This window comes from Canis aureus, chromosome 3 (genome assembly GCF_053574225.1).
Source record: "Canis aureus isolate CA01 chromosome 3, VMU_Caureus_v.1.0, whole genome shotgun sequence".
Taxonomy (NCBI): domain Eukaryota; kingdom Metazoa; phylum Chordata; class Mammalia; order Carnivora; family Canidae; genus Canis; species Canis aureus.
Window position 1 is genome coordinate 17,479,157 of NC_135613.1, and position 16,830 is coordinate 17,495,986.

General features: G+C 38.9%; 1 long non-coding RNA gene across 12 annotated transcripts in view; it reads right to left on the reverse strand.

The window, feature by feature from the left end:
* The window catches only part of LOC144310200 (uncharacterized), an 807,232-nt gene that overhangs the window by 469,047 nt on the left and 321,355 nt on the right, over positions 1 to 16,830 (reverse strand). The window lies entirely within an intron of this gene.

The following is a 16,830-nucleotide window of genomic DNA, read 5'->3' on the forward strand; positions in this document are numbered from 1 at the left end:
AACCTTGTCTCATAACCTGGTCAAAGAAAATCATGGGAGAGCCAGAAGCACCATGGTATCAGAGTCCCTAAAGAAAAAGATACCATAGTCAATTTGGACCACTGACGGTGAGTTTAATAAAGATTACTGATGAATGGTATGGGTAGGTATAGGTAATCAATCAGGTTTAGAATCTTGGGGCTAGTAGCAAGGGGGCCCCATAACTATTGCTAGGCCCGAATGGACAAGGGAGAAGGTGAAGGGTATGGTACCTCGAAGGAGAGGATCATCTGGCAGGAACTGTGATCTCAATTTATTGAAAGGTATTACAAGCTCCTGAAGACCTACAGAAAGGGAGCAGGGTATAGAAAGGTGGAGAATGTCTTTCAGGGGCCAAGGGAAGTGACTAGCACAGTCCTTCTGTTTGTCCAGGTTGAATAAGCCTCATCTTCTTCCAGCGTTGCTAGAGACGTTTGGAAGGCCAGGAGGCACATGCTCCGTATTTGCCCCACAGTCCCCCTCCTAGGGTTTATCCTCACAAATGATCTCCCAGCTCTAAGGCATCACTCACAGTTCAACCTTCTGGAAACACCTTCCTATCCTATCTGAAAGGCGGCCTGCCCAGCTCCTTCAGAGCTTGGTCACTAGACTTGGGAGGTCAAGGCTTTCACTTCTGGTCTAAACACTCACACTTCAGTGTAACTCCTTCCCTGAGTTCTCTGGAAGGAAGACTTGAAGGCCATGTACAATTTTAAATTATTTCAATAGAAAGTAAGAGGAAACCTCATCTCAAATTTGCTTGAACAATAAAGATATCTGTTAGGTCACGTAACCAGAAGTACAGAGGTTCTTCAAACGTCACGTTGTGGCTCTGTCTCTTCACTCTGTCCCTCCCTCTGTGTTGGCTCTACCCACAGGCTTACAGCAACATGGCTTCAATACTTCTTGGCCTATCTGCATACAATAATGTCCAGAAGACTAAAAGGACTCATTTTAAAATAGCACTGTCCAATAGAATGTAGGCCACATATCTAATTTTAAATGGTCTAATAGTCATATTAAAAAGGTAAAAAGATCTAGTACTTCCACCTACTGGGTATCTACCCAAAGGAAACAAAAACACTAATTTCAAAAGATATGTGCACCATGTTTATTGCAGTATTACTTATAATAGTCAAGATATAGAAGCAGCCCAAGTGTCCATTAATTGATGAATGGATAAAGAAGATAAATGTATGTATACACACACACACACACACACACGAATGGAATATTACTTAGTGATAAAAAAAATGAAATCTTGCCATTTGCAACAACATACATGAATCTAGAGGGTGTAATGCTCAGTGAAATAAGTCAGCCAGAGAAAGACAAATACCATACAATTTCACTCAGGATCGAGTCCCGCGTCCGGCTCCTTGCATGGAGCCTGCTTCTCCCTCTGCCTGTGTCTCTGCCTCTCTCTCTCTCTCTCTCGAATAAATAAATAAAACAGAAAAATCTTTAAAAATTTTTAAGATATAAAACAAATGAACAAAGAGAAAAGAGACAAACACACACAAAAAAACCAGACTCTTAACTTTAGAAAACAAACTGATGGATGCCAGAGGGAAGGTAGGTAGGGGGATGGGGGAAATTGGGGATGGAGATTAAAGAGTACACTTATCATGATGAGCACCGAGAAATGTATAGAATTGTTGAATTATTGTACACCTGAAAATAATATAACACTATATGTTAATTATGCTTGAATTTAAAAAATATATTTCAAAAAAGTTAAAAAGAAACAGGTGAAATTAAACTTATCAAAATATATTTTCTTTAAACCAAAATATGCAAAATACTAGCATTTCAATATGAAACCAATAGTAAAAGTATCAATAAGAAATTTTGCATCCTTTTTTCATACTAAGTCTTTGAGACCTGGTATCTATGTGGACTTACCATATGTCAAGTGCTCAGTAGCCACATGTGACTGGTGGCTATCTTATTATATAGCACAGCTCTAGAAACTTTGCCCTGAAGGATAAGGAATCCCCCAGAAAACTGCTTCTTGTATCCACAGGCCCAATGGGGTACTACATCCTTCCCAGAACAATCACTGACAGGGGAGACCATTTTCTTACAACTAACCCAGCTCACGTTTGAGCCTATGGATAGAGTAATTTTCCCCTGAGGCACAAGAGCTATTCAATGAAGATGAGAAACATAAAACATAAATCAAAAATCTAAAAAAAAAAGAAAGAAAGTTTCCTATTGGTAGGAGTTACATTGGATCCAGGGTAACCCACCGACAATGTCCACAAGAGACTGGCTCCTCTGTTGTGGTGCTTCACTGACTCCTGGCTGGAGGGCCCATTCTATCCTTGATTTAAATTCCTGTCCTCTAAAGACAGAGATCTGGGAGGGCTGGGGGAAGTTTTTCCCCTCAGTGGGTGCTAGAAAGCTGACGGGGATGTAACAGATCTTGCCGTCCAACTCTACAGAGATTGATTTAAGAGCCGTTTGCCTCATGGGGCTGATTGGGCCTTTTTGGGTGGAAAACTGCTTTGTCAAATAAACCTTATCCGCTGTTTAAGCAACTTCTATGCCCTTAGTATCCAAAGGATACTCCAAATGGAAACTCAAGTGCTTTCTTCTGGGGATGAGAGAGGCTACAAAGTATTAAGAGTCTGAGCATAATGTCGAAATAGTGAAGGTTACCAATAATTAAACACGCACTAGGTACTTTACATGTGTCACTTCATTTAATTTCTTAAAGAAAGTAATGAGTAAAAAAAAAAAAGTAATGAGTAAAAGAATACAAATGGGTTTCTGTTGTTCATTAGATCAATGGAAGTTACTAAATTCCATTTTCTTACTTTCACTTCCATGAGACAAATTCTTGGAGAGTCACATCAGCAGATCATGGAATTTGGGATGATTCTCTGAGCATTGCTATGGCAAGGACTTGATGTTCATGAAATAGGACAGAGGCATAAAGCCTGAGCCTGAGTCCAGGGCAGTGCTGAGTTTCAGTTAAGATCATGACCCTGAAAACATATGATTCCTAGGGTGGTTACTGTCCCTCTGTGTTCCCTCTGTCTGGCCAGGTCAGGGGAGGAGCAGGCACAAATTAAATATGTCTGGAGTGTAACTGAAGCTCAGGTTTTTATCCTGACCATTTTAAAAGCATGAACTCTGCTTTCAGCAAGCCCGGGTTCTAGTTAGCAATCCATCACTTTCTGATTATATGATCTTGGACAAACAGCACAGTATCTCTAAACCTCAGTGTCCATCTAGGATGGGGATAATGGCCTCCTGATGCTTTTAAGGTTTGGAGTAAGTGAGGTCTGCGGGTCAAGCTGAATTTGTCATCTAGCAAGAGCTCGGTAACTGTCAGCTATTACCAAAAACAATCTTCGCCATCATGGCCCCAAGAACAAGGCCAATGAAGCCATGGCCATTGAACTGGATACAAAATACTTTACTCCAAAACCAATACTTGTGCTGTGAACCATTCATTCCTTTGTTGAACGTGGCATCTGTTAAACAGCTTTGAATAATTTTTTTTAAACCTTATTTTGTCTGAGAACATCTGTGTCCATCTGGACATGCTCCTCTCTAGCATTTCACTTTTAAGTCTGATGTAACTATCAGATGTTCTTGTACAGATTCTGGGACAGATCTGAGTATTATTGAACAGACATCAATTCTACTGATGGCATGAGGCATGTCAATCTCAGCAGGAAAAGTGACAGCTTCCTTATCACCAAAACCAGCAAGCTTCCTGATTCATTTGCTGGTATTGTCAATAACAGTTCATGGCAGACTTGAATATGAGCATATTGTTCCCACCTAATTCTTCCCTGTTGAGTCTCTTCTCCCCAAAAAAGGACTGAATCTCCCCCTTTCTGCAGCAATTCCTCACATTTTAGGTGTTATTTGTCCTAAGTGCCCCTAATAGATAAATTCTTCCCGTAAGCCAGAATTTAGGCAGAGTGCTGCCTCTTTGCTTGAGTTTGTGCAGTGTTTATTTTTTATTCAGGAAGAGTTGAACTCAGAACATCTCCCCTTTATAGCAGGTCCTGGGAAACAGCTTTAGGTATTACTTGCAACTGGATAAGTATTCGAGACTAGGCTTTCTATAGGTGGTTGAGTAGAGATCGACTATATTAATCTGCTTCCTAAGATCTGTTAAGTCTTTTTCTGTTGCTTTTATATAGTTTGATTATAGATTTTGACATAGTCCTGTCCTCTCTCTTCTTACATATTTTCTTTCTTTCTTTCTTTCTTTCTTTCTTTCTTTCTTTCTTTCTTCTTTCTTTCTTTCTTTCTTTTTCTTGAAAATGGATCAGATCCACATGATAAATCTCTATTCCATGTTTTCACACAATGAGAATATTGGTTTTGCTTTGTTTTACTTTGGATTTTTGGTTTTGCTTTTCTATTTTTTTTTTTTTACAACAGAGACTTTAAGTTTCTCAATGAAGACTTAAAAATCATTTTGTAGATTGAGGTGAACTATAATGGGCTCTGTCATATATTTTCTCAGTGAAGTAAAACTTTGAAAACCACCCTGTGACACATTATTGTTTAAGCTAAGAATGACTCTTTTGGCTCTTGATAATGAAACCCTGCTTTGCCAGTAATTTCAGGTCTACTACCTATTCAAAAACTATTCAAAAGCTATCAATCACCTATTCAAAAAAAAAATCACTTTTTTCCTAGTGACTCTATCCTTATGGATTCCTGGTCATGAAACCAGAGGTTAGCCATGTCCCCTCCAGCATTTTTAGGGAGTGCCTTTTCTTTCGTTACGTACTAAGCATGCCATTGACCTGTCAACCCTGAAGTAAATGGGCTGTGGTCTATGTCATAATGATGGTCCCCTCCGTGATTAAGAAAGAAAGACAAAAAAAGATTGAAAAAAGAAAAGAAAGAAAAAAGAGACAGAAAGACTGGTATTTGGAGATGACTATGCCAAATTTCGGCTGAAAGAGATACTGGGTGTGGTCCATGAAGAGAGCCTCTGTGTTAAATCTAAGGTATGACAAAGAGTGTCTCTCCAAAAATAAAGTTTTTAAAGTTGCATTTTCTTGTCTACAAAATTACAAATTATTTTGTAGCCTTAATAAGCATTTTCAGATCTCTTCCCACCCATGTCACAAGCCTTTATCTGAGAACATCTCCCCCAAAACATACATGAAGGAGCCTCTAAAACCACATGGTAGAAAGTGAAGTCCCCATGACCCCTCACAGTAGCCACATCTGTTTGGACCAAAAGTGGTCACTTTTCTCAGAAACACTTGGTGGCCAGCTGGACCAGTCATATTTTCCTTCTTGGAAATATGGCATCAGGACATAGAAATACAGGTCTTCAGACATGACCGTTGAGAGCATAAAGCTTATCATGGTATGGCTATGTTTGGACCACATGCAAAGAAGTGAAGAAACCTGGCTTGCAATAAATGAAAGAGAAGAAGGACAAGAGCAAGAGGAGAGACACCTGTATAGAATTAGACACAAAAGCTGATAGGACCAGAGAAAGGGACTTCTTGCTTCTGCAGACTATGTTCCTAGCACTAGTGAGGCTTGCTCACACTTCATCTCCTCAGCTTCCATAAGACTCTACTCTGTATCTTTTTTTTTTTTTAACTATCTTCTGCTTTTGCTTAAGCTATCCTTTACCACTGAATATCATAAGACATAAGATTAAAGGAGACAGGTGGGATCCCTGGGTGGCTCAGCGGTTTAGCGTCTGCCTTTGGCCCAGGGCGCGATCCTGGAGTCGCGGGATCGTGTCCCACATCGGGCTCCCAGCATGGAGCCTGCTTCTCCCTCCTCCTGTGTCTCTGCCACTCTCTCTCTCTATGTCTATCATAAATAAATCTTAAATAAATAAATAAATAAGACAGGTATCTAACCTGCCTAGTATAGTGAATGACTCAGATTTAACCAAAATTTTGTTTCCCTTTCCATGTACAGGCTGACATGCAACATGGCCAAGACAAACAGGGTTTGTCTTGTGGAAAATGTTATAGCAATGTGAGTTCAAATGGGATGATATTATCAATAGGTTTCTAGGTTGCTGGTGTAGTTTAGACCAGAAAGAATAAAGGTTTGACTCAGCTTCTGTCATTTTAACTTCAGAGTGTGTGTGTGTGTGTGTGTGTGTGTGTGTGTACATGTATGCTGACACATTGAAAACAATGTTTTCATAATCATAACTGCCCATGCAATCATTGGTTCAAACTGTTGGGCTTTCCCTCTCATCTATGATTCATGCAAATAACTCTTCCTCATTTTCCTTTTTCTCCTCCTCCTCCTCCATCTCTTCCTGCCTTCCATGGTCCTATAAGAGCTCAAAGGAAATAATGACTCATTCTGGCTCTGTTAGTGGCAGACAGTAGGGACCACTGGAACTGGATCATCCAGGATGACGAAATGATCACATGGGGATGAGGAAATTGAAGAAAATATGCATTTCACAGACATGATTTCATATATTGAAAAAGCATGGCAGCTTGTCACCAGACAAACTAAAGCTAGATCTTGTGAGGCCTTAATAGTTACACTAAAGGGTATGGGTTTTAATTCAAAAGCAAAAGGTCACTTTTGAGCTGATGAAATAGCAAATCCCTCCCACATGAATCAGATGCTATCCTCTAGATTATAGTGAGCATTCTTGTGACAGCCAGACTCCTAAGATAGCCTCTAGTGAAGCTTGCCTCCCATGTTGAATCTGGGCTGCTCCTCCCTCACTTTCACCAATAGAATGTGGCAGAAGTAGCTTTTTGCTTGGCAGGTTTCACTTTGGGGCTTTTGCAAGCTCCAAGCTACCATGTAAGATCAGGATATGAGAGGACTTCTTGAACTGAAGTATGGTTAAAATGTGATTTATTTGGATCTGTGATCTGCAACATTAAAGTGACAGTATTGCTTGAGTCATGAGATGGCTAGGGACATGTGTGGACTGGTGTCCCTGTGCCCTGCAGAGGTAGCTGGTGGTGCAAAGATGGCCTGTCCCTTGATTGGTTGTGACTGGGACCCTCAAACTATGTGGAAAAGGATTCTGAGGTGCAACTGGAGCGTAAAAGCACTGAGATTGATTAGTGATGTCTGCTACAGGCAGGGAATAAAAAATGCCTGTTCCCATGTGACTTGTCATCTCAAGAGATGAGGGTACTTCCCTTGGGCCTCCTTGATGCTTAAAAGGCACACTATAGGGGGTAGAGTGAAGAGTTCTGATCAACCAGCTGACTCTCCCTCAACAGAGCAAGTTTCCAAGTGAGAAGAAGAGGGTGCAGCCATCTGAAGGCAAAGACTCTCCCTCCATCTCAACACCAGGGTGCCCCCAGCCCCCAGCAGCTATCTGGCTCTGGTCCAGCAAGTGTGAGAGATGTTCACTCTGCACATTGTCCCCAGATAGCTGTGTCAAGTGTGATACTGAAGGGTTGACACTGAGCCAGCCTAGAAACTCAAGAAACTCATCAGCACCCATGGCTCAGAAAACTCCCCGGCCTTGGCCCCTTTGGAGACAGTAGAGCTGCTGCAGCTAACAACCTGTGACAAAAAGCGGCCAGCACAGCCGTTCACAGCAAACAGCACACGCTCCTTCCTGGGGCTCACTGGCCCTGCCTGTGCGCTGTTTGCTTTCTAACACCAAGATGAAAATGCATGCACATGACTCCAGGTGAAGAGCTCAAAGCTTTTTTCAACACACACGCTAAACACATTGGCCTGAGCGTTTTTTGTTATTTGGTTGGGTTTGTTGTTTTGCATTTTCTTCACAAAGCTTTCAACAAGGTGTAAAACAAGACGTTTGTAAAACAACCAAACCCGAGTGGCATGGCTGTCTGCCTTCATTATTTCAACTCTAAGATTGACAGTAAAAGGCAGAATGTTTCAATAAAATAAAAGTATTGTCAGCAAAAAAAAAAAAAAAAGTATGACATACCAAGAAAGCAGCACTATGATAAACTAGTCAAAAAAAAAAAAAAAAAATGACGAAAAGCAGAAACACATAAGACTGCAATTTAATCTTTTTATTTGAAATATAAATATTGTTACTATCAAGCTTGACAGTATAGAAAATGTGTGCCCTGCAGCCTTCTGACAAAACAAAATTTATATTTAAAACTTCCTGAAATAATACCTTTCATCCATAGGGTTTTGTCACATTGCAATGGCTCTGAGCCTCCTGTATGGCCCTGCACCTTTAATTATTTTATGCCTAGAAGACACATTTTAAATAGAAGAGGCGGGTTACAAGAGTTTTGACAGCTGAAGCTGATTAAAATACTGACAACATGCACTCTATAGAATTCCCTGAGGTTTTTGTCAAAGACCCACAGGAAAGTTAAAGATGAGAATCCAAAAAAAAAAAAAAAAAAGTATTTTTACCCACCAGCGTGAAACATTCAGGCCAGGCTAGTGTCATTTGCTGCCTGGCCCTTGCCAGAGAAACTTTTAACAAAAATTCCCCTTTCTCAACTGTTGCAAGGCCACAGACTGAAAAAAGCGGTCGGGCCGATTGAGTCGGCTAATCTGTTTCCAGTTAACAAAGCACAGGGCCTCTTTCCAAGGACAGCTGCTTCATCTCATTTGCTTAGGAGAAGAAAAGCTGGATGGCTAGCTTATTTATTTATCAGTCTTTTTTACAAGGGTGTTACCAACTGGGCTGGTTTCCTGGACCTAGTCCCCACGTTGTTTCTCATTAGGGAATGTGACTTTTACAACCCCAATCCAATCACTCCTGTTGCTTGCTGACTGGGGTAGTGAGCCAGAAGCCACTGTAGTGAAGGAGCCATCAATCGAGAGATGGTCTCTGAAAGCAAAAGGTTTCTTGATGTCTGAGGCCTGAATTTTAGGGCTGGATCTTCATGAGCTGGTTGAGTCCCCTGATTAATTTATTCATTGCACTAACCTAGATGGAGTACTTATTTAGGGCAAGGCTCCTGGAGTCATCACCCTTGAGGAGGGCACCCATCTAAAAAACATGGCCAAAAAAAAAAAAAAAAAAAAAAAACCATGGCCAAATAATATACACCTGGCAAAATCATCTTTCATAAGCAATGGAGAAATAAAAGGAATTCCCAGAAAAACAAAAACTAAGGAGTTCATCACCACTAGACTTGCCTTACAAGAAATGCCACAGGGAGTTCTTCAGGTTGAAATGAAAGGACACTAACAACATGAAAACATATCAAAGTATAAAACTCACCAATAAAGGTAAATACATAGTCAAATTCAAAATTCCTAAAAATTGTAATGGTGCTATATAAATCACTTTTATCTCTAGTACAAAAGTTTAAAAATAATTACAGCTATAATTATTTGTTAATGGATATACAACATAAAAAGATGTAAAGTGTGACACCAATAGTGTAAAATGTGAGGAAAGGAGAAGCCAAAGTGTTTTTGCATGCAATTGAAGGTAAGTTGTTATTGGCCTAACATAGCTATTAGTATATGAGATGTTTTATGTAAGCCTCACAGTAACCACAAAAAAAAACAAAACAAAACAAAACAAAAAAAAACCTACAGTAGATACACAGAAGGTAAAGAAAAAGGAGTTAAAATATACCCCTACAAAAAATAAATCACAGAGGAATAAAGAACAAAGGAACTAAAAAAAAAAAAAAAAAAAGGCACAAAGCAATGAACAAAATGCCAAAACCAAGGCCTTACCTATCAGTAATTACTTTAAGCACAAATGGACTAAATTCCTCAAATAAAAACATAGTGGCTGAATGTATAAAGAAAGAAAAAAAAAATCCAACAATGTGCTATCCAGAAGAGAGAGACTCATTTTAGCTTTAAAAACACACATAGACTGAAAGTGAAGGGATGGAAAAATAAGTATTCCATGCAAATGGTAACCAAAAGAGAGCAAGCATGGCTACAGTTCTATCACGTAAAATAGACTGTCAGTCAAAATCAGACACAAGAGACAAAAGATGTCTCTATATAGTGATAAAGGAGTCAATTTGCCAAGAGGATAAAATAATTGTAAATATATATCCACCCAGCTTTGGAGCACCTAAAGCGGAAAACAGATAGCAATACAGTAATCTTTGGGAACTTCAATACTGCACCTTTGCATTGGATAATCCAGACAGAAAACTTATAAGGAAACAACAGACCTGGATAACACTACAGAAAAAAATGAACCTAACAGACATACAGACTATTCAATAGCACCACAATGCACATTCTTCTCAAGCATGCTTGGAATATTCCTCAAGATACATGTGCTGCTGAAGTGATCACGAATATTCCTCAGGATAGATCATATGTTGGGCCACAAAGCCAGCCTTAACAAATTTAAGAAGATTTAAGTTATATCAAGCATCTTTTCTGATTATATGAAACGAGAAAGTCAAAACAAGAAGAAAAAGGAAAAATTCACCAATATACGGAAATCAAACAACATGCTCGCCAACAACCAATGGGTCCAAGAAGAAATCAAAAAGGGAATCAGAAAGTATCTTGACACAAATTAAAAAGAAAACATGACATGATGTGCCGCAAGAGCAGTTCTAAGAGTTTATAGCAATAAGTGCCTGCGTTAAGGAAAATGAATTACTCAAATAAAAAAACCTAACTTTATACCTCAAGGAATAAGAAAAAGAACTAGTTAAGCTGAAACTTAGCAAAATGATGGAAATAATAAAAATTAGAGCAGAAATAAAATAGATCTAGAAAAACAATAGGAAAAAAACATGAAAGAATGAGTTGGTTTTTTTGAAAAGATAAACGGAACCAACAAAGCACTAGCTAAACCAAGAAAAAAAAGATGACTCAAATAAAATCAGAAATGACAGAGGAGACAGTACAATTGACACCACAGAAAAAGAAAGTATCAAAAGGGCTATTATGAACAATTATATGCCAACAAATTGGATAATTTAGAAGAAATTGATAAATTCCTAGAAACACAAAACCTACCAAGACAGAAACATAAAGAAACATCTGAACAAACAAAAGGCTAAGGACTAAAGAGATTGAAGCAGTAATCATAAACCTCTCAACAAGGAATGGGACAGGATGGTTTCATTGGTTAATTCTACCAAACATTTAAAGACAGGATGGTTTGGGACAGGATGGTTTCATTGGTTAATTCTACCAAACATTTAAAGAGGAATTAATGCCAATCATTCCCAAACTCCTTTTATGAGGCCTGCATGAATTATCCTGATATCAAAGCCAACTATAGATTTAAGGCAATCCCTATCAAGATTCCAATGGCATTTTTCACAGAAATCAAAAAACAGCCCTAAAATTTGTGTGGAGTCACAAAGACTCAGAATAGCTAAAATAATTTTGATAAAGAACAAATCTGGAGGCATGATATGTACTAATTTCAAACTACATTACAAAGCTATAGTAACCAAAACAGTATGGTACTGGCACAAAAACAAACACAGACCAATAGAACAAAACCATGAGCCTAGAAATAAACCCATATATAAATGGCCAACTAATATTTGACAAGGAAGCCAAGAATATACAGTGAGGAAAGGATAATTGTTTCAATAAATGGTGCTGGGAAACTGGATATTCACATGCAAAAGAATGAAATTGGACTCCTATCTTATACCACTCACAAAAACTGACTTGAAATGGATTGAAGACTTAAATGTAAGCCCTGAAACTATAAAACTCCTGGAAGAAAACATAGGAAGAAAGCTCCTTGATACTGATCTTGGCAAAGATTATTTGGAATATTGAACTAAAAGCACAAGCAATAAAAATAAAAAGAGACAAGTGGGACCACATCAAAATTAAAAGCTTTTTCACAGCAAAAGAAATGTCAACAAAACAAAGGGGTAGCCTCTGGAGCTGGATAAAATATATGCAACCATGTATCAGACAAGGAGTTAATATCCAAAATATATAAGGAACTCATATAACTCAATAACAATAAAAATATGAGTAAACAATAGGCAGAAGACTGGAATAGACATTTTTCTAAATAAGACATACAAATGTTCAACAGGCACATGAAAAGATCAGAAAAATGCAAATAAAGACTACAATGAGATATCACCTTAAACCTGTTAGAACGGCTATTTTCCAAAAGATAAAAGATAACAAGGGTTGGCAAGAATATGAAGAAAATATTGTGCACTGTTGGTAGGAATGTAAATCCATACAGCCACTATGAAAAACAGTATGGAGAATCCCAAAAAAAATTTAAAATAGAGTTACCACATGATATAGCAATCCTTTGGATATATACCCAAAGGAAATTAAATGAGTCTCATAACGTCTACAACCATTCACTGCAGCATTATTCACAATAGTCAAGATATATATGGAAGCAATCTAAATGTCCATCAACAGATGAGTAAAGAAAATTTGACTATGTACACACACAGAGAGACAAACACACACTGGAATGTTATTCAGACATAAAAAAGAAGGAAATCCTGCCAATTGTAAAACATGAATGGGCCACAAGGGCATGATTTCACTTACATGTGGAATCTAAAAAAGCTGAACTCATAGAAACAGAAAGTAGGATGGTAGCTTCTAGGGACCAAGGGGTGGAAGAAATGGGGAGATGTTAGTAAAAGTGTACCAAGTGCCAGTTATGAGGTAAGTTCCGGAGAGCTAACGTAAAGCATGGTGACTATAATTAACAACACCACATTATATACTTGAAAGTTGCTCAGAGAACAGATCTGAAATATTGTCACCGCACAAAAATAAATTGTAGTTATGTAACATGATAGAGGTTTTAATTAATCTTATTATGGTAATCAGTTTACAATATTTGTAATCATCATATTATATACCTTAAACTTGCACAATGTCATGTGTCAGTTATATCTCAATAAAGCTGAGGGAGAAGAATGAATACGTTTCTGAAAGAAAGATACAGTGAAAAGGGGAATCTGGGTGGAATGAACTGTGTGAGCAAACAGCTAGAGGCAGGAAGGAATCACTAATCCAGGAGGGCTAGAACAACTCCTATGGAGTGAGACCTGGAGGAAAGATAAGGCCTGGAAAGGATCAGCATAAATTTTCTGTAAAGATCAAGAGGATAAATACTTTAGGGTTCGTTAGCCATATTGTCTGTCACAACACCTCCATGGCTGTTGAAGTGCAGGAGGAGAGAAAAGGAGTAAGAAAAATCAGAGAGGGAGACAGAACATGAGAGACTCCTAACTCTGGGAAATGAACAAGGTGTAGTGGAAGGGGAGGTAGGTGGGGGGATGGGGTGACTGGGTGATGGGCACTGAGGGGGGCACATGACAGGAAGAGCACTGAGTGTTATAGTATATGTTGGCAAATCGAACTTCAATAAAAAATATACAAAAAAAGTAACCATATACAATATGTAAACAAATGGACACTGCTAAGTTCCAATAAAACTTTATTTACAAAAACAGATGGTCGGCCAGATTTGGCCAGCAGGCCATAGTTTGCCAATGTGTGATCTGGGTGGGTAGGGGTCGGGGGATAGTAACAAATCATGTTGGGATTAAAATGGCTTAAGGAATGCATTCTATAAACATTAGGAGACCATTGAAAATATGAAGGAAACAGATTTGCATTATTTTGAACTTTTGAGGTAATATCAAGTAACATTTTTTAAAGGTTTTATTTATTTATTCATGAGAAACAGAGAGAGAAAGGGGCAGAGACACAGGCAGAGGGAGAAGCAGGCTCCATGCAGGGAGCCCAATGTGGGACTCGATCCCGGGTCTCCAGGATCACGCCCTGGGCTGAAGGCAGGCACTGAGCCACCCGGGCTGAGCCACCCGGGCTGCCCTCAAGTACATTTTCATTATATCCTGTTCCTCTCTTTTAAAAGCTAATAAAAGTGATTATCAGTATTTATCAAGTGGTTACTTGGTTCCCAGGGCTTCCTTCACATCATCTCATTGAATATAGCAGCCCCAGAGCAAGATCTAATGTTTTCCCTTCATTATACTCTCCACAGGCTTGGAGTGGAAAAATCAGCCTTTACTATTTCATCCACAACCAGAGTTGGCTTGTTGCAGCATACCCAGTGGACCAATGGCTCAAAGGCACTGTGCTTCCTGATATTCACAGGGCATTTGGGTAGATTGAAGGAGCACCCATGAGCACCTTAAGAATGGAGCAACTGGGAGAGGGCATGGCATTCAATTTGGAATCAGTTAAAATGAGAGGCAAGGGAAGGAAAATACACTGAGCACGATCAGTAGCACAGTCTACTATTGATGGCATGTGTGTAGTTTCCAGATTTGGGTTGCAACAAAAAGTGCCCCTTTGAGCACTGTACTGTATGTTTCTCAGTGAACACATGTACCAGTTCATGTTGGGTACATGTTCTTCAGATTTGTTTTATCCCAAAAGTTTGCATGTCTATACCAAACACTTGCCCATTTATTAACAAAATAAATGCATTGTGTTTCATCTGGCTATGTAAGTTCTTAAACAGAACCCCTGAAGACACAAGTAGTGAATCTCAATGTGGCAGAAGTAGAGGAGAAGTTCAAAGGGGCACAGGATTACAAATTAATAAAGAGGTGCGCAAGATTCAGGGAAAATTTACCTTCAACCTGGGTCAGAAAATCCAGCTCATTATTACTTTACTGTGCTTTGATTAACACTTAATATCATTCTGAATCACTCCCATTAAGCTATTCTTCTATGTTTCCCCTGCACAATGCCTTAAGTAGAAATAAATTGCAACATTAGTTAACAGCATTACATCATGTGAATTTTAAACACCACAACTTGGGGGAAATAAAGCTTTATTAGGAATGGAGTTATAAATCTGCATTAGACAAAGCTGCAGATATTTTTGGAAAGAGTTGGCTATTTGAGCTACTAAGAGCAAATCGGTTTCTTTGAATTCCCCTAATGCTGCTGTGGTTTTCCCTGATGCTACTGCCAACGTTTCAGGGCCCTGTCTATGACATAAAGCAAAGGTACTGTTGAACTTGGCTCCTGAAGTAGGGAGGAAGGGAAGTGGTAGGAGTGTGGGGTGGTTTTGGAGCTTGATTAAGTTGAATTTAAAGTCAACCACAACATTCAAAAATAAAGAGATTCTCCATCAAAAGCAATATCTGAGCTTAATTTGGAGAAACCAGCTATATGTATTTTGTTACATCCATTCTTTAAAAGTTTTAGTTTTAGAGTCTGATCACTGAATAGACTCAGTGTAAGCACAGCAAGAGTTTTATTCATTTACCAAGAAGTAGTTTCTTAAAATAGCAAGAACATGAACTTCAGAGTCAAACCTTGATTAAACCCTGATTTCTAATTTGTGACCTTGGGTAAGTTTCTTGACTTTCCTGAGCAGGATGACCATGTACAGTTGTATAGGCTGCTAACTACAAAAAGTTTCTGAGCTGAAAGGTCAAGACTGAAATCCTCCTACCTGTGCCTCACTAGCCAACTCATGGAGCTATGTCTTTCAGAGGTCTCATCTATACAAAGTCACTATATAAGCTTGTGGTGGCCCTGATTCTGAGCCTCAGCTTCCTCACCATGGAAATAGAGATAGAATATTGAACTTCACAGAATCACCATGGGCATTTTAAAAAATATCACACAAGTAAAGGGTGCAGCACACTGCCTGACATACTACACACAGATTTTATTTGACCACACCTTTTATCTTCCCCATGTGAGCGCCTGTTATACACAGTTCTTGTCGATGCCAGGACATAGAGTAAAAGACAAGGAAGCCATCTCCTTCTGAGGCGGGGTGTAGGGTGGGTTGGGCAATAGGGATAGTTAACTATGTAGGAAGCTTCTCCCTTTATAGATCCATTCATAAAGGTGGTCTCTCTTTGTTGTTTTGTTATAAAATCAATACAGTGGATATCATGGGAATTTGAGGAACCAAAAAAATATCACTTGGCACACTGCCCATTATTACTGTATCTGTGGATGCAATGATTGCTGTCATACAACAATGCTTAACCAAAAATTCACAGAAACCAGGACACAAATGATCATGGAAAGTGGTCTTGTGATCTTATTGAAAAAGATAATGCTTAAAAACGAGAACTGAGTCTGGCTCACACTGAAAGATGAAATGGACTGTTTTAGGTCAATTTCTATTCAATGGATTGGGTCCTAAATATTCAATCTGATCCCATTATGATCACTGAACCATTACAACCACTGATGATGAAATAACCATTTCAGCTCAACTATTCAAGCTACTAATCTATTTTTTGCCACTTGACAATTGGACTAACTAATGTGATTAAAATATGGTTGAGTTAGTGGCAGCATAGAGATACCATCTATGATTGAGCAAAGAGGAAAAACAATCCTGAATGTGGATATGCAAGACAGGACAAAAATGGACTGTGCCTGAGGCTTGAGTCTAGATCCAAACTTTGCTTTATTAGCACAGGAGACAACTAACTGTGCAGGGGAGCAATCTGCTAACCAATAAAGGGAGTCCCTAAAGGTATGCCAAGCAGGTGCCATTACTGGATAAGTCTAGAATGAACCCCCCACCAAAACAAGAGAGGCAGTCAGAACCGGAAAATGGAACTCAGATCTGGAGCCAGAAATATGGGAACTCTGTGCACTTAATCACAGATACTAGGTGAAAGATAGCATGAGGCGATCCAAGAACAAAAACCAAGAGAAAGCACAGGGGACTAGCACATCAGCAAGGAGTGATTTGTTTCTGTTGTAATTTTGCATCTGTTGAGTGTCTGTTCATAACATCTGCCCTAAGATTGATTTTGTGATCATCCATGATTGATGGGAAAGAGTTTAGATGGGAAGGTTTAAAGGGAATGAAATAAGCCATTTAAAATAAATAACATAACATAACACTGACAGAATTGAGGTGCAAGTGAGTGTAATAGATGGGAATATAAAATAATTTATAAATAAGCT